This window comes from Pongo abelii, chromosome 10 (assembly GCF_028885655.2).
Source record: "Pongo abelii isolate AG06213 chromosome 10, NHGRI_mPonAbe1-v2.0_pri, whole genome shotgun sequence".
Taxonomy (NCBI): domain Eukaryota; kingdom Metazoa; phylum Chordata; class Mammalia; order Primates; family Hominidae; genus Pongo; species Pongo abelii.
Genome location: NC_071995.2, coordinates 31,644,435 through 31,670,671, shown reverse-complemented (window position 1 = coordinate 31,670,671; position 26,237 = coordinate 31,644,435). Strand labels below are relative to the sequence as shown.

General features: G+C 42.5%; 1 long non-coding RNA gene across 2 annotated transcripts; it reads left to right on the top strand.

Moving 5' to 3' along the window:
- The first annotated feature begins 19,758 nt into the window (after positions 1-19,758).
- Positions 19,759-25,893, top strand: LOC129049092 (uncharacterized). 2 transcript variants are annotated; one of them, XR_008511877.1, is made up of 3 exons: positions 19,759-20,537; positions 21,576-21,769; positions 24,258-25,893. It is a non-coding gene; the product is annotated as an uncharacterized LOC129049092 (long non-coding RNA). The 2 variants fall into 2 exon arrangements; XR_010135747.1 differs by having other exon boundaries at positions 19,764-19,848; positions 19,980-21,769; positions 24,258-25,887.
- The last annotated feature ends 344 nt before the right edge of the window (positions 25,894-26,237 follow it).

The window sequence follows — 26,237 nt, the reverse complement described above, 5'->3', positions numbered from 1 at the left end:
TCACTGAGTTCAATTTTCTCATTTTGGAGGTGGGCTAGGGTAGAACGCGGCTTACATTGCTGGTGTCCTAAGCATGTGGTTAGTGGGCTTGGTAGGTAATCCCAAACCATCTGCATGGGAGATGAAGCTGGAGAGGTTGACAGGAGCTACAAAGTAAAGGGAAGCAAGAAGTTTCTGTTCTCTGAGGACATGGGGAGACTCTATATTGTCTGTACTGTAAGCATAGGTACATATATGTAGTCATTTTTATAGTTGGTAGAAAGCAAGGGGATTAGGGTCAAAGCCATTGATTTCGTCTTCTTTTATTTACAAGTGACTTATAGTTAACTTTTAATAGATGAATAGCTGCTTTAGTATTAAATTTTAACAAAATATACCAAAAAATAAAAGCTTCACATTATGTTTAATAGATTTTCATGAGCTCTAATACTTCACAGAGTTCTGACTCTTAATAGCATGAGGTACTCTGACAATAGTTTAGACCTCTTTATAAAATTTTCTCACATCTAAATTTCCTTTCAAATATATATCTGTACTTGTTTTCTAATACAGCGGTTCCATCAGATAACAACCTCTTGAGTGATAATTGTCATATGATAATATATTTCAATTATGATAATTGTTCAAATGAAATGACAGATGACATCTGAACCTCTAAAGTAGCATACAAGGTAATGTGATCAACAAAATGCCTTCTTTCTTCCCCACCCCAGAATTATTAAGGTATAATGGACAAATAAAAGTTGTATATATTTAAGATGGACAACGCTGTGTTTTGATATATGTATACATCGTGAAGTGATTACCTCAATCAAGCTAATTAACATAGAAGAAAGTCATTGATTCTGGCAGCTTTCAAGACCTCTACTGAAAGATGCCTCTCCTAGGAAATACCTTCATCATAAAGATTTCAGTGAAACCCAGCATAATCCTTAACTTACCAATGATCTTTGTCCAAAGCCAGCATATTCCAAAATCAAGTTTCCCAGCTGCCAACTTCGGTCTTACAGAACACTGCCAATTTGTTTCCTTTCCTTTTCTCCAACCCCTGATCTTGAATTTAAGAATGTTTTTAATAAATGTCAGTGGCTTTTTGGCAGGAAGAGAGTAACCTCTGATCTTCATGCAACTATAAAGAATTAAATTAAAGAGTGGTCACATTTTTATGCTTTGGTCTTATTGGTGAAGATGGCTCCTTTACCACTTTTAAAATGGAAAGCATTTTTGAAAAACTGTAATTTGCTTTTCTGCCACTTTCCTTATGTTCCCATAATTAATAATGACATTAAAGATAATAATTGCTAACCATATAAAGCATAACACTACATGCCCAGAACCATAAAAACATTTTTCCTACATTTGCTCATTTAATCCCCACAATAACTTTTTGAATTAGGTATTTTAATTAAGAGACAGAGAGTTTAACTCGACTCAAGGCCGACTACTAACAAGTCAAGGAGTCAGGACTTCAACCTTTGCAGTTTGCCTCCAGAATCTGTGTTTGCTGGGTTGGAGTGGATTAAAAGTGGGTCTGAAGGATTTGGAGTAAGAACATCTATGTCAAAATCCTGGGGATTAGAAACTCAGTTAATCCCTTTGGTATTATTTATCCTGATTTATAAAATGAGGCATTGGATGATTTTTTTTTTTTTTTGACATGGAGCCTCAGTCTTGTTGCCCAGGCTGGAGTGCAATGGTGCTATCCCAGCTCACTGCAACCTCTGCCTCATGGGTTCAAGCAATTCTCCTGCCTCAGCCTCCCTAATAGCTGGGATTATAGGCACACACCACCATACTTGGCTAATGTTTTGTATTTTTTTAGTAGAGAGGGTTTCACCATGCTGGCCAGTCTGGTCTTGAATTCCTGACTCGGGTGATCCGCCCACCTCGGTCTCCCTAGCATTGGATAATTTTTAAGGCTCCTTCTCACACTTCCCAATCTCAGACATGTGGAGTGGGCCTTTTGGCCATTATTGTTGAGGTTTTTTATCATCTTAACCCTCTCCACCTCCACCTGGACTCACATGTCTGCTCTATTATTGATTGTTTCCCCCCAAGCCTAAAGAGTCTTTGGGAATCTGCCTCCACCCCCTTTTCTCTGGTGGAGTCTTGTTCCCTGAGCCAACTTAATAGGGTCTTGATGTAAAAATGCAACCTGACTTTTAAGGCACTATATTGTGTCATGTTCTTACTGTGTGCCCTGTAATTTCAACAAGATATTAATTTCTTTCTGCTATGAAGCCTCTAGAATCTTTTTTTTTATTATTATACTTTAAGTTTTAGGGTACGTGTGCACAACATGCAGGTTAGTTACATATATACATATGTGCCATGTTGGTGTGCTGCACCCATTAACTCGTCATTTACATTAGGTATATCTCCAAATGCTATCCCTCCCCCCTCCCCCCACCCCACAACAGGCCCCAGTGTGTGATGTTCCCCTTCCTGTGTCCATGTATTCTCATTGTTCAATGCCCACCTATGAGTGAGAACATGCGGTGTTTGGTTTTTCGTCCTTGCGATAGTTTGCTGAGAATGATGGTTTCCAGCTTCAGGCTATTCACAATAGCCTCTAGAATCTTTTAAAAGGTTTTCTACTCTTGAACTAGAAGAAGATACTTAATGCAGTCTGTGTGGTCAGACAATGCTCTGCTCGAAACTCACTACTTAAATGGAAAGCTTAACTTATAAGTTAAGCTTCAAATAAAGCTTTACTGTTACCCTCTGCAAATCCCCAACTTTTCTACCATCAGTTGAGACTCTTGTTTCAATGTAAACCAAATTGTATATACAATATGCAAACTCCCAGACTTTGTGTTTTATGTGACTGGTCTGGGGCTACAGTACTGAAACTTTTCCCCCTTTGTCTTCTTTTTGCTTTGACCACGCACGCAGGGCTATAGTACACACAATAAATGAAGCAGCATATTTCTTCAGATGCAGAGCTCCTGTGCCATTGTGGGTTATAAATTCCTACTGTATTTTGATATTTTGTGCAATTTAATGGGATTTAGCAATAATCCTTGCCTATTAGAAGGAGTATAGCATTGCACCCCTGCTGTGTTCAGCAGTGTCTCCTGGAAGGTTGTGGAGAAGATGGCCTGCTGACCTGTTACCATGTTTACGTAAGTTATTGTCTCCTTAATACATTTGGTAGTAATTGCATGATAAGTAGATTTTTGGAAAGGGATAATCTTTTAAGTCTACATTTAATTTCTCAATAGAAACCAGTTTCCCCTCTTTAAATGTTTCTATATTGGGGGTATTGCCTTAACTGACTTGATTTCTAGCTTTTTCTGACCTGTTCTGAGGGATCTTTCCTTATATGCTGCTGATGCCTCAGTGACTTTTCCAGAATAGCTTAGAACCACTATGTTTTGCTGTATGCCCAGCACTTAACCAGGCTGGGATTTTTAGGATTTAAGGGCTAAAAGATTCAACCCATTTCATAAATCCTTGTGACATTAGTCGTGTGTGCAGAGCAAAGAGAAGGAGTTTTCCAAATATACCCAAGAGCAGCAAGTATTTGTTGTCGTCATGGGGGAACGACGTTGGTCTATAGCTTTGTTTTTATTCCTGTCTTGGCCATTAGGATTGGGATTAGGTGAAGAGGCTTCATTACATATCTAGGGAGAGCATTCTGGACTTATATGAAGATAGGGGAGACAGTAGAATCCCTGTTACTAACAGTGAATAATGTATTTAAAAGTCCTCTATGGTATGGTTTGGATGTGTGTCCCACCCAAATCTCATTTTGGAATGTAATCCCCAGTGTTGGAGGTGGGGCCTGGGAGGTGTTTGGTTCATAGGGGTGGATCCCTCGTGGCTTGGTACTGTCCTCATGTTAGTGAGTTAGTTCTCACTAGATCTGGTTGTTTAAAAGTATGTTAGCACCTCCCCCAAGCCCTGCTCCTGCTCTCACCACGTGATGTACCTGCTCCCACTTCACTTTCCACCATGAGTAAAAGCTCCCTGAGGCCTCCCCAGCATCTGAAGAGGTGCTGGCTCCATGCTTGTACAGCCTGCAGAACTGTGAGCCAATTAAATCTCTTTTCTTTATTATTTATCCAGTCTCAGGTATTCCTTTATAACAATGCAAGAATGGCCTAATACACCCTATATCTCTGAAAGTAGCTTTCACATTAATTGTTTTTATATTACAAAAAAAATTATCGAAAACATCTGTTGAACAAAGATTAGGGCAGAAATCGGGCAATTTTACCAGGCAGGCTGCATCTCCTCTCCCAAGCCTCACATTCTGTAATTTATCCACCCTTGCCCAGCAGCCCAGAATGTGGGCAACCACTCTCCCAGGATTGCAGGGCTGAATGTGTTCCCTGAGACTGCACTGCATGTTTTTCCAGAGCACTGTTAGGTGAATCAGAACACACTGTACAGTATACACATGGTGTTTCTCTGTCCTTTGGGCCAATACTTGGCAACTCAGTCAGGATGTGGAATCCTGAATCTAGGCAGATCTCCATATGGAGACTTTGGTTTTGCAAAAGGCTGAAAGGTCAGAATAGAATTTGTCTCCCTTCACAGGCAATCCATTATTCAGATTCAGATGCAGTTCCTCCAGATATCTCTTACGTGTTTGCATACATGCATGCACTGAGCATATATCAGTATTCAGAAGGAAAGGAATAACACTTTGAATTTGAATATTAGGTGTTTCAAAATGGGACCTTATATGCCGCTTTTCCTCCCTCCAAAGTCATTCCCTGTTTACTTCTGATGACTTTGAAAGTTTATGCAGGGAAGATGAATAACACTTCCACATAATCAAGTGTTGTGAAATAGCAGATTATTAAACATCTTTATGAAAATGACAAAAACCTTTATACTAGAGCGTCTTGCCTCCACAGGGCATTCAATTAATTATGGGCTGGGAATAAATAATACTTTTCATAATACCTTGACATTTATCTGGGTGCATGGTTTTATAAACAACATTATTCACTAATAGTCTTTCAGTTCTGCCTTCATTACATGGTGATCTTATAATTTTAAATGAGAAATTTCCACATTAAGAATTTGGCAGATTTATAATGGAGTTTTATAATGATTTTGAGGTTGTCATTGATAATAAAAACTTACATATTCAGCATTTTATCTCACATTCCTTAGTCTACCCTTCTATATTCTTTTTGGTTCACTTTTTACCAAATTTTGTGTTAAATAAAGTGAGCAAGAAAGAATTTTAGTAAAACACATATAAAGTTTAAATAATACAATATAATGTATACTTTTGTATTGCATTTCCTTCCCCAGCTCTACTCCCTTCTCGAACTCTGTGTTTAGAATTGTGTTAATTATTCCCTTCTTGTCCTTGTTGTTTTATCATGTGTTTGTGCCTTTAAATATCATATGGTTTAGTTGTGCATGTTTTTGAGATATAAACAGATAGAAGCATACTGTAGGTACTCTTTGGAAACGTTTTTCCCATTTGACTTTATACCCCTGAGATTCATCTATGTATTCATGTAGCTGAAATTCATTAAATTCTACTTTTTTTTTTTTTGACCGAGTCTCATTCTGTCACCAAGGCTGGAGTGCAGTGGCGTGATCTCGGCTCACTGCAACCTCCGCCTCACGGGTTCAAGTGATTCTCATGCCTCAGCTTCCGGAGTAGTTGGGATTACAGATGCCCGCCACCACACCTGTCTAATTTTTGTATTTTTAGTAGAGATGGGGTTTCACCACACTGGCCAGGCCTAGAACTCCTGACCTCAAGTGATCCGCCCGCCTTGGCCGCTGAAAGCATTGGGATTACAGGCGTGAGCCACCAAGCCTGGCCTCTTTTTTTTAATTTTTATTTTTTTGAGATGGAGTCTCGCTCTGTTGCCTGGGCTGGAGTGCAGTGGCTCGATCTTGGGTCACTGTAACCTCCGCCTCCCAGGCTCAAGAGATTCTCCTGCCTCAACCTCCCGGGTGGCTGGGATTACAGGCCTGCGCCACTGCACCCGGCTCATTTTTGTAGTTTTAGTAGAGAAGAGGTTTCATCATGTTGGCCAGGCTGGTCTTGCACTCCTGACCTCAGGTGATCTGCCAGCCTTGACTTCCCAAAGTGCTGGGATTACAGGCATTAGCCACTGTGCCTGGCCTAATTCTAATTCTTTATGAATGTATTCAACCCATGTTTGACTATATTGCTATTTATAATTCTTTAAGTAAATCTTCAGGTTTTCAGGTTTTTGTTATCACAAACCCTGTTGTTATGAACAAGTTCCACAAATCTTTGATACTCAATACTTTTTTAAAAAAGAAATATTTCTAAGAGTGGCATTTCAGGGCACAGAGAATGGATTTCTTCATTACTAAGTAAGCCAAAATGTTTCCCAAAGTGGTGTTTCCATATATATTGCATCAGCAGAGTATGTGATGAAACGGTGTCAAATACTGTCAGATTTTAAAATATCATCAAGTTGGTGGGTGCAAAATGGTATCTCACTGTGGTTCTAGTTTATTTTTCAAGGAATCCTGATGACGCTAAGCACAGTTTCATTTGTTTATTATCAACTATTTTATTTGCTTTTATACAAAGTACCTATTTTTCTATTGGATTGTTAAAATATTTTGAAAAAATTTTTATTGAATGAAATGGACAGTTTGTACAGTTTGATCAATTTTTACAATGCCTACATTCCTGAAACTCACATTCCTACCAATATTGAAACTATTTATTTGCCCTAAAATTTTCCTTGCATTATTTTTCGGTTGATTCCCCAGTTCCAAAACAACCACAGATATAATATCTAGTATCATAGAATAACTTCACCTGCTTGAGAATCTTAAATAAATGGGATCATATAATGCGTTTTTTAAGTTTGGCTTTCTTCGCTTAGCATGATGTTTTTGAGATTCATTAATGTCGTTGCATCTCTTAGAAAATCTTTTTTATCACCAAGTATTCTGCTTATTCAACTGTATAAACACCTAGATTGTTTTCAGTTTTTAGCAATTACAAATCAAGCTGCTAGAAAGATTCTTCTACAAGCTTTTGGTAGAAAGGAACTCTTTCAATATCCTTCTCTGCTAATTCTAACACCTGGGTCAGTTCTACATGGATTTTAATTGACTCATTCTTCTCTGTTGTGGGTTGTATGTTCTTGCCTCTTCACATGCCTCGTTGTCTTTGATTAGATGACATTGTTGAATGATTGAAATTTTTGTTATTTCTGTAGATTTTCTTGAGCTTTGTTCTATGCAATTGAGTTACTTGAAACAGTTTGCTCTTTTCAGGTCTTACACTTATGATGTTTAGGCACTTCTGAAACAGAGCCCAGTCTCAGGTTAATTATTCCTCACTACTGAAGCAAAACCTTCCTGAGTACTTTGTTCACTGCCCTGGGAATTAAGAGTTATTCCAGTCTGCTTGGTGGGAGCAGTCATTGTTTCCAGCCCAGTGTCAGCACAGTCTCTGTTCCCTCTTTTGATCATTCTTTCCTGGGTAGCTTCCTCACATGCACGCGCTGATTCCCATGGGAGTCCCTCTGCAGCTCTCTGGAGTTGGCTGTCTGTGCAGCTCCCTACTCTCTGGAACTCTCCCCTGTGAACTCTCGCTGCCCAGGTCTCCCAGGACCAAGCTTCATCTCCTCACATCGGGGAACCCACCTCAGTTCTGCCTCCCTGCACCGCAGCCTAGGAACGCTCTCAAGCCTGTTAGCTGGAGCAGTTATAGGGCTCACCTTGTTTGTTTCCCATCCCTCAGAGATCACCTGTTGATTCATGTATTTTACTTTTTAAGGTGTGGCAGTGGTGGTGTTTAAGGCAGAGGATACATCTGGTCCCTGTTATTCCACTTTGACCAGAAAAGCACCGATATTTCGAATTGGACACTTGTCTGGCACCCTGGGAAGTAATTTCCCTCCAGGTAGGGGGTATTGTTAGAATGTGTGAGAGGTGTGCCTTTCTTTAAAAGAAGAAGAAATAGCTAATGGAGGCAAGTAGTAGAAAGAGCCAGAATGACACCCGGACAGCCCCATTCCTCCTGGTGAGCAACATTTCGAGGGGTCTTTCTTCTCTCTGAGTGTGTCAGTCAGAAAAACATCCTGCTCAGGATCTGCTAGCATGAGCTTTTGTTGTGGTCCCAATTGAGGTTGGGGGCTTGGAGAAAGTGCACTGTAAACAGGAGGAAACAGAGTTGGAAAGAAAATGTTTCTTATTAAAGTTGGACATGTGATAGGAGTTGAACTTTTGTCTTGAGGTGTTAACCTCTTTGGACACCTGAATATTTTTGCCAGTGTTTTTACATATGTGGTTTGCATATGCACCGCAATAGTATTGATGGTGGACCCACCTGATGTAAGATGAATGATCTGAAAGGAATGAGCTGATTAATTGGGGGGATTTTCTTCCAGGTTGAATTTGTTTGGAGGAAAGTCCGTGTTATATCAGGGAGGGGTATCCTCTCACAAAGAGCCTCTCATGAGCTGGCTGATGTGAAGCTGCATTTTTAAAGTGACTTTGAGATCATTTTTCTGAGTGCATTCAGAATTTCAACTGTTCTTTAAAGTTCTGCCTCTGGGCCCCAAATCTCTGAACACTTCTCACATCTGCTCCAACTATTCAGTCCTCCTCGTTTTGTTATAGAAATGTTAGAAATATAGTGCCTTGTAGTTTGCAGCTTGAGTTAAACCAATGACACATCCTAGAGCAGTGCATTTCAATTTTTGGTATTACAACAAGAAAGAGAATGTAGAGCAGTTTCAGCAACTTTGAGAGAATAGAAACACACAGTGATAGCCTTTGCAACTCATAGAAAACTGGTTTTCTTTTAATAATCCTTTACAATTTCTCCTTCCAAATAACAGCATATAACTAGTTGCTTCCTTATCTTGTAAAATATTCACTTTTTTTTTTCACATTTTCTAACACCAAAATAATCTTCTAAGGGTTCAGGTAGATTATGCCAAGCACATTTGAGATCCAGGTTGATGACAAACATTGGGCATTTGCATCGTTTGGTTTCCCAGTCATGGGGTTCTTGAGAGATACCCAAAAGTGGACATGATTCCAATGACTGAAAATAAATAGCAGCCTACAGACTAATTGGCATGTAGCTTGGAGCAAGAGCAGCCAATGTGACTTACAAGGGATCTACTGTGTCCTAATAGGCCTAGATATTTCCTGCAGACCCCGGCAAAGTGCTTCAGGCTGGGTCTGGAGTAGCTCAGTCTGAAAGCCTTTTAGATTGTGGCAGCTGCTGATTAAAGAACATTTTTCCCTAGAAAGGATGGGAAAAAATGAGAAGAGTGGAAAATGACTATAAACTCTTTTTCACCGAAGATAGGAAAAGAGTGTCGTTGAACTCGATGTCAGTGAAGGGCCTTTCCCATTTGTAGAAAACTTTTCAAAATAACCTCTGTTGGGCTGATCATATCCTACTGTTGACCTTTCTTCTGGCAGCTTAAACTTTTCATGCCTGTTAAAGAGCATTATCTACCTTTTCATATCATTTTCTTCCTATACGTGATAATGGTGAGGCATTTTATGCTTTACAAGTGTTTCATGCTTTATGTACATCATATGCTTAGAATACCATAGCAACCTTAAGAAACCTATCTTGCAGGTAGGTGTACAGCAAATAATAACAATTAAATTATTAAAAGCATTATTCTTTAAAAAGAAGATCTAATAGAGTTTTTAAATTTTAAACACATTTTGGAAAGCAGATGAATAGCTACAAAAGTGTCATTCACTTGGCTCCATTACCTCCCAATTAAGTTTCTCTAAAGAAAGGACAGAGAAAACATAAACAGGCTCAGGCGATTGGGGGAATCTCTTCCTCTGTGTATTATGTAAATAAAGTTTTATTGAAACACAAAACACACTCATCCATTTGTGTATGGCTGCTCTTCTGCTACAACAGGGAAGTTGAGTAGTTGTTAACAGACCAATTGGGTTGCAAACCTTAAAGTATTTGCTATCTGGCCTTTACAGAAAAGATTTGCTTACTCCTGATCTAGTTAACTGAAAAACATCTAGTTTGAGTCACCACAATGGAGAATCATGGCCTCTAACCCAGTTGCCAGATCTAAGCCAACTTATAGCCCCAGAGTCCCTTGGTTGATAGAACTGGACTCTGCAGCATTGTCACAATATATACAGTAAATATCCCTCTAAGATTTTCCACAAACAAGTCCTCTGTAGACATGTACAATGTCTACAGAGAAGACATCTGTAGTCATTGACTAGAGTGACCAAGCCCTGGAGAAAAAGAATCACCCAGACTTCTAAAGGATTATGAGACACTGGTTCTGAATTGATGCTAATTCCTTAGGACCCAAGATATCACTGCATCTCGTTAGTCAAAGTGGGAGCTTATGGTGCTCCTGCGATAGATGGCCTTGGCCAAAGTTCCACTCACAGTGGATCTGGTTGGTCCAAAGACTCACCCTGTGGCTCTTCTCCCAGATCCTAAATGTATAATCAGAATCAATGCACTCAGAAACTGAAAGAATCCCCACATTAGCTCTCTGACCCATATGATGAGGGAGATTTGAATAGGAAGAGCTAAGAGGAAGCTCCTATAACTTCCCTTCTCTATCAAGATACTAAGCAAGAAGGAACATCACATCCCAGGTGGAAATGCAGAAATCAGTGTCACCATCAAAAGCTTGAAACACGAATAGCGATATGTTTCTCATCTCCGTGCCTGTTGGGGCCATGCAAAAATTGGATGGATCTTTGGGAATGACTCTGGATTATTGTAACTTAATCAGATGGAAACTTTGATTGCAGCCACTGTCCCAGATGTGGTTGGTATATTTACTGGAGCAAATCAACACAGCCTCTGGCACTTGGTATGCAGCTGTGGTTCTAGTTAGTGCTGTTTTTTTTTCCCTCCACACCAATTTGCAAAAGATAGCTATAAGTAGATTGCTTTTTTAAAAAGACAGTACACTTTCACAGTCTTATCTCAGGGCTACATCAACTTTCTTGCTCTCTATCATAATACAGCCCAGAGAAATCCCAATCATTTGGCAATCCACTAAACATAACAATGGTTTACTATATTTATAACATTACGCTGATTGAATCTGCTAAGCAGGAAGTAGCAAATAATTTAGATAACTTTGTAACATATACATGTCCCACAAGGCAAAAGATAAATACCACATAAATTGGAAGCCCACCAGCTTAGTGAAGTTACTGGTAAGCCAATGCTCTGAAGCATGTTAAGATATCACCTCCAAGGTGAAAGGCAAGATGCTGAGCCTTGCACCACTTACCACAAGAGAAAGAAGCAAAATTCTTGGTGGTCTTCTTTGTATTTTGGAAGCACTGTGTGTCCTGATTTTGAACTAAGTCACCCATTAGGCTGACAGTTTTGAGTAAGGATCAAAGCAAGGGAAAGTTCTGCAATGCAGTCCAGACTGCAATGCAAGCTGCTCTTCCACTTACCTTATTATCCAGTGGATCCAATTATTTTCTAAGTGTCTGTGGAAAATAATGTGTTTACAGCCTCTGGCAAGCACTCATAGAATAATCACAATGCAGACGTCTCAGATTTTTAAAATACATCTATGCCCTCTTCTGCAGATAATCATTCTCTTTTTTGAGAAATACCTTCTGGCTTGCTACTGGCTCTTGGAAAAGATTAAACATCTAATCATAGTGTTATGGGATCTCTGGGGTGTCAATTTTCTTCCCAGAAACCTCTGTGGCCAGTGGTGCCTTTGCCCGAGTTCTTGTCCTGCATCCAGGAAGAATGAGATAGCAGACCAGTGTAGGGTGAAGAAGATGAAGAGGAGCTTTATTTAGTGTTAGAACAGCTCGGAGGATACCTGTAGTGGGTATCTTTTCTCTGTAGGCAGGTTGTCCCATCAAGTGTTCAGCTCTCAGCAGAGAGGAGGCCCTGGGGAGGGTGGCTGCTCTCTGCAGGTAGGTCATTCAGAGATCTCTGTAAGTATCTGAAGCTCCCAGCAGAGAGAGCAGCTCCTCTGTACAGCTGGTCATCCCATCATCTCTCAGTCTTCTGCCCTCTGCCTCACTCTGGATGAGCCTGGGGCTTTTATGGACCTCAGAGGGGAGGAAGTGCATGGTCCATGGATGGCCATGGGCAGTCTGGAGCAGGCACCGCAAGTCCCAACTCCAGTCCTCGGGATTGGCAGCCCGGCCCCCAGCCTTCAGGCCCTCCCTGGCATGAAGGAGGGGCCTTACCAGGGACCCACCCCCTTCTCTCCAGGAATCTGTCTGCCTCCCGCTGCCATTCATGGCCCCCAGGCTTGGCCTCAACCCCACTTGGTATCAGAGCAAGGACTAGGAGAGGAGAGAGGCCAGGCAGCCCTGAGCCTGCAGGGATGGGAGACTTTCCGGGCCCCCGAGGGTGCAAGCTGCAGAGATGCCCAGGTCCTGCACCTGGGAGAGCAGCTGCAGCTGCACACAGGGAACTCCTGCCCAGCCAACTTAGAAGGGGTGGGGTTCCCACTTGTCCCCAGTTCCTGCCTGGTCCAGGAGGTGGGAGGTCCAGGTCTGCAGCCACGGGTTGGGAGGCTGCAGCTGCATTTGGGAGGGCAGATCTTGCCTGCTCCTGGGCACACCCAACAAGAGCACAGGGAGGCTTGGATCCACAGCTGCAGTTTGGGCAGCTATAGCCCTGCCCATGGGGGCAGGGCTCCTACCTGCTCCTTAGAGTGGGGGACCTGGGTTGGCAGCCACAGCTTGGGCAGCTACAGCAGCACCTGAGGAGCTCCTGCCCCAGCTCAGAAGGGACAGGGCTCCCACCAGCTCCATGGAGTGTGCAGCCCCAGCCATGCCTCCTGGCTGCAGCCTACAGCTGGCGTGATGGCAGCAGCTGCTGCCATCAATAGGATTTTAGGTGACCATGCAGGCTGAGCTTCTCATCATGAACTTTGTGTTATGTTAGTCATAAGGTTGGGTATAAACTGCAGAAACCAATCATCAAGTGGAAATGCTATAAAAGCATCTGAGCTCAAGGAGATTTCAGATACAAGTAAGTTATATTCCTTTGTTATAACACCTCCTACATTAACTCCTCTCCCTCAATTCAGGCCTGTGGCCTCATGGAGAGTTCCATTAGCCCAACTGCCTTAGGAATAAAGAACTAGAGACTGGTTTACAGATGGGTCTGCATCATATATTGACCACACAAAAGTAGAAAGCTGCAGCATAAGACTCCATTAATTGATGATCTTTGCAGGGTGGGAGGGGGAATAGTGAAGGAAAATTGTCCAAGTGGGCAAATTTTTGACCAGTACGTTTGGTTGCCCAGTTTGCTGTACTAAGAGATAGCTAGAATTAAATATCTACATGACTCATGAGCAGTTGTTAACAGTTTATCTGGATGGTGAGGGACTTAAAAGGAACGAGACTTAATGATTGGTGACAAAGAACTCTGAAGAAAAGGTATGTGGAAGGAACTCTCAGAGCCAGCACAGAGGGTGAAGATATTTTTGTCCTACATAAATGCTCACCAAATCAGACATCCACTAGCAAAGAAGCTCTCAATAATCAAGTGGACAAAATGGTGCACCATTTTGGTCAGTCAGCTATGTTCCTCAGCCACCCCATTGACTGCTCAATGGGACCCATGAATACAGCGACCATGGTGGGAGAGATGGAGGCTATTCATGAGCTCAAAAATATGGACATCCCCACTGAACTGGACACTGCTCCTGATGGGTGCCTAATCTACCAACAGAAGATACCAACACTGAGGCTCATATGGAACCATTTCCCAGGGGACCAGCCAGCCACCTGATGGCAGGTTGATTACTCTGGACTTCTTCCACCATTGAGAGATAGAGATTTTTCCTCACTAGAATAGACACATCTACTGGATAAGGATTTAGCTTTCCTGCCTTAAATGTTTCTGTCAGCACCACTCTCTGTAGACTCATGAAATGTCTCATTAACTGTGCCTGATCAAGGAGCAAATTTTACAGTAAAGGAAGTATAGCAATAGGCCCATGCCCATGGAATCTTACCACAGTACCTCATCACCCAGGAACAGCTAGCTTAACTGAAAGCTAGACTGGCTCACTGAAAAGTCAGCTATGCTGTCAATTGTGAGACAACACCCTGAAAGAATGTTGTCTGTCTTACAAGCTGCAGTATATGCTTTGAACCAGAGATCCCTATATGGTGTTATCTCCCATACAGCCAAAACATATGTACCTGGCAATCAAAGGTGAAAGTGACAGAAACACACTATTATACCTAGTAAAACACAAGCAGAATTTTTTGCCTCCCATTCAGCAACCTAGAGTTCTTCTGGTTTGGAGGTCTTAGTTCCCAAGAGAGAATTAAAGGATATAACAATGGTTCCATTGATTTGGAAGATAGACTGCCACTTGACTTTGGGGTAGCTTACACCACTGAATCAATAAGAAGAAAGGGTCACTCTACTGGCTGAAGTGATTGATCACAATTGCCAATGAGAAATTGGGTTGCTGCTACACAGTGGGGGACAAAGAGAGCTATATCTAGAAGCCTGCATACTTTTCACACCCAATAGTAAAGTTTAGTTGAAAACTACAGCAAACAAAAGAAAAAGTCAAGACTCTTGGGGAGTCATACCCTTCATAAATGATGGTTTGGGTCAGTCCACTAGGATAAGAACCCCATCTAGTTAAGCTTCTGGATGAGGACAAAAAAATGAATGGGAAGTAGAAAAGGAAGACAAGATAGCTACTGTGACCTTATAACTAATTACAAAGATTGCAGTAGATTTGTATACTTTTTGTGTATATACTTATTTGTATATGGTAACTATTTTTTTCTCTGTTCTTCTTTCCCTGATTTTATACACAAGTTGTTGAAGGTTAACTTTACAATTCAGTTATCAGGTAACAAATTTTCAGAATGACTGTGACTAAACTTGGAGGTACTGAATATAATCAGCAATGAATAATGTCTTTTGGGAGTGATTGTCTCCATTTTGGGGAAAGTGTGAGAACTTCTTCACTTGTACAAAGGACAGCTGGAGCTTGTTTCATTGTTGACTGTTCAAATGTGTGTAGAAGGACATATATGGAAGTTGAGTGATGAAAAAGATAGACTGTGCCAGTTATCAACATATTGCCTCTCAGCTCCAAATCTACCCTTTCTTGCCCTGTTTTGGACACTGGAGCTGGACCGTGTAAAAATTTCTCTTTTGTCAGATGGATTGATGTTAGAATTTGTCAACAGATAATACTGGAAGGACACTAAGAGGTAATAGTAGAAACAAGGGAATTCCTTCCAGTGTGCTATTTTTTTTTTGGTGCAGCAGTTGGTTCTCTGGTGTGCAGGAGGCTTGATAGCACTCATCTAAGTAGTTCTTGTGGACCACCTCCCACCTATACCCTCTGTGCTCTAACCCACACATTCTGGTAAGTTTCCTAATCATCTGAATCCATGCCATTCTTAGCTCCTTCCTCAGCCCAAGACGTAGAAGCTGATTCCTGCAGTTGCTACTTCTGGATGCCCTAAAGTCCTTTTTTTGCCACTTTGAGTCATTACTTTTTACTAGTTAAGTCTTTGTGTTACATTCTCCCTACTTAAATTACTGGTGAGGTTTCTGTTCTCACCAGATGATTTCTGTCCTGTAGGGCCATTGAACACTGATCAATACACCATCTCAAGGTCAGGGCCCTAGTTGTTCCCTCTGCCTGGAACAATCTTCAACTAGACAAGTAAATGCTCAAATATAGCTGCTGACTGACTGGTTTTGCTGTCCAAACTGTCATTCCTTTGTGGTTAATCTGAAGCATCTGAGATAGCCTCTATCTATCCATTGAAACAAGACTGTACAGGCTTAATGACTGAGAACCATTGCCTGCAACCAGGATAAACCCACGGAGAGTGACCATGAAAGGTTTACTTGTGATGTAAACCAGACATTTGAGTTTTGACTCTTAGTGAACTTGCCTGAGAATAGCATTACCATGACCTACAAGCCCTAGAAACAACATCAAGATTCTCTGAGAGCCTATGGTTGCAGTCTGTGTGCCCCAATAATATTTATTGAGCCCCTACTATGTACCAAAAATTAATTCTAGGCATTAGGTATACAGCAACATTTGGCTCTGATTCACCCCTAAAGTGTCCCACAGCTCTGAGAGGTAACCTGTCTTCTACAGAACTACAGACATTCATTGGGTGGAACTTCACCCACAGGGTATTGGCCTTCCCACAAACCCAACTGAGTTTCAAAAAGAGGCCTCCCAGGGCCCTTCAAATAGTTGTGCAGCTTACTCAGTGCACAAAGATGCCTAGGATGAGCGTTGAAGTGGCAGCAAGCATCTCCAACTGTTGAGCCTTGCGCCTGCTGAGGTTATGGAGTCCAGCAGGTCACTTACTTGTAATTGCATATGCAATTGATGGTTCTGGGACTTCATGTCCCACCTTGCTGAGCCCAAATCCAAAACAGGATGGATCTATTCAGAACCATGAGCATTTTTCCAGGGCTGAGAATGCAGGAGCTTTCTTATCTAGGGAGAAGAGGCAGAAGCCACAGCAGCAGTGGTCTCTGTCTCAAGCACTCTCTGCTAAAACATGCTCAGTCCTCCTAAAGTATGGTTGGGCAAGAAGCCAAGAATTGTCTCCATGTATGCCTAATGCTGAGATTACTCAGCTTCCCTTGACTCTTGTACCATTGTGGTGGCTCCAGAGTGAGTGCATTAGTTTTCCAATGCTGTGTAACAAATTTCCAAAAACTTAGCATCTTGTAACAACTCATATATCATCTCACAGTTGATATGGAAGACAAAGCATGGGTCCTTTGTCCATGGTTTCACCAAGCAATAATGAAGGTATACACTAGGCTGTACACTCATCTGCAGGCTTGACTGGGGAAGAATCCACTTCAAAGTTCATTAAAGTTATTGGCTGAAGTCAATTCCTTTGCAGTTCTATGACCATGGTCCCCATTTTTCTCCTGGCTGTTAGCTGGTGATCACTCTCAGCTCTAAGAAGCTGCATGAAATTCCTTGCCATTGGCCTTCTCATGACATGGCAACTTACTTCTTCAAAGCCAGTGAGGGAGAGTCTTTTGCTCTAGTCTGCTTAAGTGGACTTCTACATAACATACTGGGAACACAGAAATGACATCCTTTGCCATATCCTATTGGTTAGAAGCAAGTCACAGTCTCTGCCTGCACTCAAAAGGAAAGGATTGGACAAAGGCATGGACACAGGAAGCATAAAATCACTGGGTGCCATCCTGTGGTCTTTATGACACAGTCAGCCTCAGGACCAAGACTACACTAGAGGGAAATCCCAAATACATTCAACTAGGTGACCTGGGAATATCATGTTCACTTGGGCAGCACAGAGTACACCCAGCAAGGCAGGGTTCCTGGGTGCCCCCTGCTGTACATCTCACCACGAATCCCTGGAAGGATCCCAACCCTCAGGCACAGGATAGGCACTTAAATTACTTTTGGAGTTAATATACGTAGTACAGGATGAGGTGACTGATGATACTTTCTTTGCAATGTCGTCATTCTAATCCCCATCTTTGCCCCTCTCCAAATGTGTGTTTTGAGAAAAAAAAAAGGTTTTATGATTCTATAACAGGAACTTTGTACTTCTTTGTCTTCATCTTCATAGGCCTCCTCTTCCTTATGGAATTCTTCAAGGCTCAGCTTCACCATAAACAGGTCAAGGGGAAGTCAGTGGAGTTGGGAGTAGGTGAAGAGGAGGGTGGCTCTGTGGTGGTGATGCAGGAACACATCACTTTTCCGAAGAAATCCATCCTGAACTTTCAGATGCTCTTGCTTTTGTACCTCCTTTACTTCCTCCTGCAGGATGGCAGCTGGTGGGTGTTTCTGTTCCTTCTGTTTCAGCGCCTGCTTATGGTGAGCCAACCCAGCATCCACTGCAGCACCCATGGCTTCCCTAGCCCCTATCTCTGCCTTATACGGGCAATCATGGGGAAGCAGATGTCCGTCTACACCCTCTTCACCTTGTCCTGTGTGACAATCCTCTTCTGCTCAGGTTTCTTCATGTACAGTATCTACCATTACCTGTTAACAGGCCTTTCAAGTTTCAAGTTTTGAACTGATTGAAGTTTGGGAGGAACAACGCCCTTCTTAAAGTCTTTTCTCCCTTGCATTATGATGTTTGTATTCCTCTAAATATTGTCTCTGAGACAGGGCCTACTCCTGATTACCTTAGTTGGTTTTCTCGTTTAAAAAATTAACATTTGCAGCTGGGCATAGTGGCTCACGCCTGTAATCTCAGCACTTTGGGAGGCTGAGGTGGGCGGATCACAAGGTCAGGAGTTTGAGACCAGTCTGGCCAATATGGTGAAACCCCATCTCTCCTAAAAAATATAAAAATTAGCTGGACATGGTGGCGTGCGCCTGTAGTGCCAGCTATTCAGGAGGCTGAGGCAGGAGAATTGCTTGAACCCGAGAGGCAGAGGTTGAAGTGAGCCGAGATCATGCCATTGCACTGCAGCCTGGGTGACAGAGTGAGACTCTGTCTCAAAATAAATAAACATTTGCTGTTCTAGTTTTCTCTATATATAGTGATGCTAAGAGTGTCTATGGGTGGATGGCATGCAGTTAACATTGCAGAACTCTTTCACACAGACTATGTAATTTGGTCCTCACCAGATGCCTATGACATTCAGCTTTCTTTCAGTATCTTCAAATCTAGAAGAGTTTTCAGAATCTTAGAACTAAGAGCTTGAGATTTATTTAATTGTACTTTGGCTTCTCCAGCACTAATCCTAAATACAGAGAAGGTAATTCTTCTCAAAAGGAAAATTCTTAGCTAGACTTGCTGGGTAGGTTTACCTTGGTTCTGCCCTGTGGGATTCCCCAAGCTCCTTGGTGTGGGCTCAGTCTTAACACCTCACTTGAGTCTCCAGCGAGGACTAAATAAATCTGGATGAGTCCCAATGGGAAGAGGATGGTGTGGCCAGTCCCACTAGGAGAGGATGAGGTTCAGTGGAAACAAACCACTAAGTTTCACTGTACTTAGAATCCTGCCTTACTCCCAGAACTGACCCATCTATCTTGAGGTATGCTGCAGCCAGCCCAGGTCTACATGTAGAGGTCTACCAGGTCTACCACTCTTTGGGGCTCCCTGCTGAGTCCTGTTGTTTGGACTTGCAAGCACAAGGGAGTTGGACCAGACATGGCTAAAGATCTTCAGATTTGGGGTGAATCAAAAACGGCTGAAAGTCTTCACTTTCAAAGCAGTAGGGGATGTTGCCATGGTACCAGAAATCTTCATGGATATGAGTTGGGGGATGCTGACCACATGCACCACTGCCCCGCATATGGCAATTAAGCCAATTCACTGCCAAACCACTGCAACCGACTAATGTAGCAGCAGATTTCTCAACACCCAAGCACAGCACAGAGATGGGTCCAGCCACTGCTCCTGCAGCCATCTCCTCAGACTCTCAGGAGAGTCACGCACTCAGACCAGAAGAACTGTGACAGCACCTAGGAGGGAAAGAAAGCCAGAAAATTCGGAGTCAGAAAGGGAGAATGGCTGCCATGAAGTCTGCTCAAGTTTAGACCCATCACTGCTCTCAGCTCCATATCCCTCCTTGTGTTCCCATGACGTGGTTCTTCCTCTCTCTAGGTTTCAGCCTCTGATGAAGGCTGTCCACCTTTGGACACCACACAGCCCTGCTGTCCCTTTTCTCTGGGACTGGATCCTGCCTGGCCCGCTGAGTCTCTGGCCCACTGCCGTGGTTCTGAGCCTCGCAGTTTCCCTCCCATCCCATGAGGCCTCGCGCCCAACGGAAACGCACAACGGAAATCTTCGTCCCGCCCACTGCCTCTCCACCCCTCAGACTCTTCTGAAGCGGTGCCATTGGCTGCGCCCTCTGCCTGTCTCCAGGGTCTTCATGAATCACCAGGCTCAGAAAAGCAGGTGCTGGAGAACCTGCAGCCCAAGTCTACAGCAGTTTAGATGGCAGCTTTTCCTGGGGGTCAGGAGCCTGCTCTGAAGATTAGGCCAAGGCCCTGGGGATACTCATGGCCCAATCTATCTTTTTCCTTCAGTCCGCTCCAGGATTCAGATTTCCAACCGTCTGAACTCGGCATAGATCATCAGCAGATCCAACAAAAGGAGCATGGGAATCTTTTCTATCCCTTTCAAACCTCCAACCACTCTGTCCCACACTCTCCTTCATCTCCTACTTTAAATGGAAAAAAATAGACATTGTTAGCCAGGAAACACCTTCATTTTCCTTCCAAATCCACAAACCTATTTTCATCTGTGTTTATCTTTCTTCCCTCTTGTCACAAGGCAGAAGGGCAGCGACCCTTCTCATGGGGGGAGGCCAGTCTTCCCTTATGAGTTCCCGATCCCATCCCCAGGCCGTCTTAGAGACCCTGCCCCACTACTTAACCCCTCTGCTCCTTGAATCCTGTCACTGCCTCTCTAACGGGACCTTGCCATCAGCATCCGAACAGTGCCTCCTTTCTGACCGCCCCTCTCCACCACAACACACTCTGTCCTCTTCACAGTCAAGCCTTTTGAAGAGCAGACACCTGCTCACACGCGCTGCCTCCACCTCCCCACCTTGGAGTCACCTTCCACTCCTCCCATTTGGTGAGGTCAGAATCTTCATTTCAACTAGGAGAATGATGTGCTTGCTTTAATCAAGCAATGAGAATAATTCACTATATGTTTGTTTTGGCTGAAATCTCAGTGCTTCATATTTAGTTAGAGTAATTCTATTGGACTAGGTTCATGATATATTTCTTTTTATTTCCTGATACTTTACATTTTACAGTTTGATACTATAGATCATATTATAATCTACCATAAATTCTTTAGAGTTAAAATTTCTACGAAGACAAACACCTGGCTCAATTTGTGTTTAACTCAAAAAACAATTTCAAGGAAATGATTATGTAAAGTATGGTTAAAAAAAAGTGAAAACATGGTATATACTCATTTAGCTCTAAACCCTCAGTGACTAGCATAGAGTAGATCTCAATAAGTGTTTGTTGAGCGTGCGAATGAATGCTATAAAGCTGAAAGGAAAAGCTACAAAATGCTACGTACTTGATAACCACAGCGTTGCTTATCTATGTATGCCCACCACCACAGGCTAGAAACGAAAAAAGGAAAATAAATGAATCATTGGGATGAGGGAGCTGTAGGTGGATTTCTTCCCTTTTTATTTAATAGTATTACAGTGAATATAAACTGGAGGGGGCACTGCACTAGAGTTTTCTATAATACAACTCTACACTCTTCATGCTTAATTTGGCAGAAGATGTGGTTTTGGTTATATATTGCTGCAAATCAAGCCATTTCAAAACCTTATGGCTTAGAACAACAATGATTATTATGACCCAATGATTCTCTGGGTCTGGGCAGGACCTGGTTGGCCTGCTCTGTCCCATGTGGCATCAGGCTGGGTGTCTCATGAAATCATGGTGGACGGCAGCTGGGCTGAGCTGGAAGGCCATTCACACAGCAAGTGTTCAGCCTCCCACGTGGCCTCCCTCACCGCATGTGCTGCCTCTTCATTCAGTCTTTTACCTTGAGCTTCTTCATCGCACGCACCTGGCTCCCCTAGAGAGCACAAACATTGTCATGACATTGCCTTGGAAGCCTACACAACATCATTTCTGTAATCTCAGACTCAGGGGAAGAGAAAGAGATGCCACCACTTGATGGGATGAAAGACAAGGTCTCCTCGCAAAAATCCTGCAAGGTGGGAGACGGAGATATTGTCATCTTTGGAAACAGTCTGCTGCTGGTGCCTTAATGATGTTTCATTCCTGAAGTTACAGAGAAACCTATTTCAATGCACTCCTGCTTAGCAGACAGCCTTGTGAGTATACTCTAAGGGTAGAGTTTTCTGTAAACCTGAGTGTTCATTTTAAATAGCTCAATTGAAATAAACTAAAAAATGAGCAGCAGTGTCTGGAGCAGGTGTGAGGGTTACCTGAGGCTGTCCAGAGGCAATGAGCCTGACTAAGGCGGGAGCCTTTACCTGATCTGCCCACCACGGGTTCCTGAATCTTGATCACAGTCACCAGGAGATACCCCACTGATCCATTTCTCTCTCTCTACAGTACTACCTGGAGGTTTTATTTTTTTCACTTGGAATATCATAAGCAATATTTTCAGTGTGGTCATTTTTATTGTGGTAAAATACACATAACATACAATTTACCATCTTACCCATTTTTAAGTTTATAGATCTATGGCATTCACCACCATATGCCTCTAGAACATTCTCATCTTCCCAAACTGAAACTCTCTACCTATTAAACATGAGCTCCCCATTCTCTCTTCCCCTTAGCCTTTGGCATACATTGTTTAACTCTCTATCTCCATGAATTTGATGACTCTAGGAAGCTCACATAAGAGGAATTATACAGTGTTTCTCCTTTAGTGCCTGGCTTAGTTCACTTAGCATAATATCCTCAAGGTTCCTCTATGCTGCAGTGTGTGCTAGAGTTTCTTTCCTTTTTAAGGCTAAATAATATTCACGTATATCTGTAGCACACTATGTTTATCCATTCATCCATCAATGAGCTCTTGGGTTGTTTCCATCTTTTAGCTATTGTAAATAAGCCTTTTGTGAACATACATGCACAAATATTAAAAATGATTTTAAAATGATAATTCAACCAACATTTATTGAACATCTGCCATGTGTCAGGTGCTGTGCTGGGTGCAGGGGATACAACAATAAGACTGCAGACACAGCTGCCCTGCCTCCCAGAGCTTAGTGTCTAATGTGGGAGACTACAGGCAACTTCAGCATAGTGGAATAACTGTCAGCAGAGGAGGAACAGGTACCTGTGAGCACATGGGCTAGATCCCACCCAACCTCCAAAAAAAGGTTTTCCAGATTGTGTGGCTTGGAACCTGAGCTCTGAAAAGTGAGTCTTGGACTAGGTTCCTGATACATTTCTTTTTACTTCCTGATACTTTACATTTTACGGTTTGATACTGTAGATCATATTATAATCTACCATAAATTCTTTAGAGCTAAAATTTCTACGAAGACAAACACCTGGCTCAATTTGTGTTTAACTCAAAAAGCAATTTCAAGGAAATGATTATGTGAAGTATGGTAAAAAGTGTGAAAAAATGGTATGTACTCATTTAGCTCTAAATCTTCAGTGACTAGCATAGAGTAGATCTCAATAAGTGTTTGTTGTATAAGTATAAGAGTGTGGGAGCAGACAGGAGCAGGCAGAGCAGCATGGGCAGAGGATAAAAAAAGGTGGTGTTGGCAAGCACTCAGGCAGAGCGACATGCAGGAGCTAGAGCAGGCAATGTTGACCCTATGAACCTGTTATCAAATTTGGGTTTGTCTTAATCATGGGAAGTCACTGAAACCCTTCAAGTAGGAAAGTGACAGGATCTAGTCTACATTTTACACAATCAGCCTGTCTGTAGTGTGAGAGTGGATTGAACTGGATAAAGCAGGAAGCTACTGTTCAAATCCAAGCCATAAAAGATGGAGGTCTGAACTAATCAGATAGCGGGGAAGGCAGGTAAGGCACAGCTGGTGGCTGACTGAAAGTAGGAAGAGAGGGAGAAAGTGGCATCAAGGAAAGAAAACCAGAGATAATTATTAAACAGTGAATTCAAGTATAAATAGAGGTGCAGCAAAACATGGATGCTGCCAAGTAGGGGGTCTGGTGTTGACGTTCAGTCCTTCTCCAAAGATCGGGGGTTTTACCTTTGTCCTTGTCTGTTCAGATTTTCCTTCATCAGCCTGATTTGCTGCAACCTTCTTGACCTCCACTATGACCCACATCAAAAGTGCTACCATCTTCAGAGCACGATCTGTGTTCTGCAATCCTCAAAATACTCTATTATGTATTTTGTTTTTTGTTTGTTTGTTTGTTTTTTGAGACAGAGTTTTGCTCTTATTGCCCAGGCTAGAGTGCAATGTTGCGAACTCGGCTCACTGCAACTTCCTCCTCCTGGGTTCAAGTGATTGTCTTACCTCCACCTCCTGAGTAGCTGGGATTACAGGCATGCGCCACCATGCCCGGCTAATTTTTGTATTTTTAGTAGAGACGGAGTTTCACCATATTGGTCAGGCTGGTCTTGAACTCCTGACCTCATGTGATCCATCCGCCTTGGCCTTCCAAAGTGCTGGAATTACAGGTATGAGCCACTGCACCCAGCCTGTTATATATTTCAAATTCACATGTTGAAGCCCTAATCTCTAATATGACTGAGATAGGGTCTATAAGGAGGTAATAAAGGTTAAATGAGGTCATAAGTATTGGCCCTTAATCTGATAGGGCCTCTTAATCTATTGGGTCTTAATATGATGTCCTTACAAACAGGGGAAGAGGCACCAGATATCTCTTTTTCTGCCTGTGCACAGAGAAGAAGTCATGAGAAGACACAGCAAGAAGGCAACCATCTGCAAGCCAGGAAGAGAGCCTTCACCAGAATCCAACCCAGACAGGACCTTGATCCTGGACCTCCAGCCTTCAGAACCATTGTTTAAGCTACTAGTCTGTGATGTTTTGTTCTGGCAGCCTGAACAACCTAATACACAGTCTTAAGAGGTAGATATCATCCCCATTTATAGGTGAAGAAACTGAGGCTCAGAGGGTTTGACTTTACTAAGATTGACAGGTAGTAAGCCACTCTGAGCATGTCCTGGATGTAGTGCCATGCCCTGTAATGCACCATCCAATGAGACCAGGAAACAACTGGGCCTTCACTTGACCAGGATGATATATAGGCCTATCATTGATATGTTAGTGTGAGCAACAAATGCCAGAACCAGATGATACCAGTTGCAAACAGTAGACCACAGCCAGGAGAGACCATTTCATGTCATGACATCACCATCTTGTTTGAGCGAATGCTGCAGCTACCATTGTGGGGCATTGCTAGGGACCATGTCCTGGCATGTGGGAAACTACAACTACTGACCCAATCAAGGAACTCAATTCACCCTCCTCAATATACAGGATTGGCTGCGTCTCTGGACACAATCTGGACTTTCTACCCATTGTACCATCTGTAAGAGGCAGTGGGGTAAATAAAATATAGAAATTAAAGAGAAGACCAAAGTATTGCTTGACATTAGCATAAAGTAAGTCAAATCAATAAAAAGACAACTCAAAAATAGGCAAGTTACCTAAATCCATACTTTACTCCTTTGAGACAAGCACTTTATAAACATTACACTGCTCAGTTATCAAAATGGCTGTATGTACCTGGTATTGTTGTCATCCCTTTTTCCCAGAGAAAACTGAAGTAGAGGGAAATAAGTCTCTGAGGACACATGGCCAACCAGAGAACCAGGATCTAGAAATGCAAGACACAGAAGTGCAGAGCCCATGCTTCTAACCTTTAAGGACTATGAAGGAGCAGAGAGGAATTGGGATGAGGTGGTCACAGCAGTGGCTGAAGGAAGCTAAAAGAAGGAAAAATTTCTCCTCCAAAGGAGTAGAACAGTGTTGCTTAGGTCTTAGCCCTGACTACACTTTTCTCAAAACTCTGCACTCAACCTTCCTGCTTAGTTCCTCCTCTTATCTTGCCCTCAGACTGATCCGTTCCCAACTGAGTTGACAAATTCATGTCCACTCAGAACCTCAAATGTGACCTTGTTTGCAAACAGGGTCTTTGTAGATGTAACCAAACTAAGGGAAGTTCATAGTGGATTAGAGTGGGCCCTCCCAAATCCAATGTTTGCTGTTCTTAAGAAAACACACACACACACACACACACACACACACACACAGACGGAAGAATGTGTCATGTAAAAGCGGAGGCACAGATTTGAGTGATGTATCTACAAGGTAAGGGACACCAACAGTTGCCAAGAACCGCCAGGATCCAGGAGAGAGCCATGGAACAGTATCTCCCTCAAAGCCTCCAGTAGAAACTAATCCTGCTAACATCTGGACTTTGTACTTCCAGAGTTCACATCTGTGAGAAAATAAATTTCTGTTGTATTAAGCCAGCCAGTTGTGGCCTATTATTACAGGAGCCCTAGAAAACCAACCCAGTGATTTCAAGGGCTCCTTGAAAGTGTGGCATTTTCACAATATTGATTCTTCCTATCCATGAGCATGAAATAGTTTTTCATTTGTTTGTGTCCTCTCTGATTTCTTTGAGCAGTGGTTTGTAGTTCTCCTTGAAGTGGTCCTTCACATCCCTTGTTAGCTGTATTTTATTCTCTTTGTAGCAATTGTGAATGGGAGTTAGTTCATGATTTGGCTCTCTATTTGCCTATTACTGGTGTATAGGAATGCTAGTGGTTTTTGCACATTGATTTTGTATCCCGAGACTTTGCTAAAGTTGCT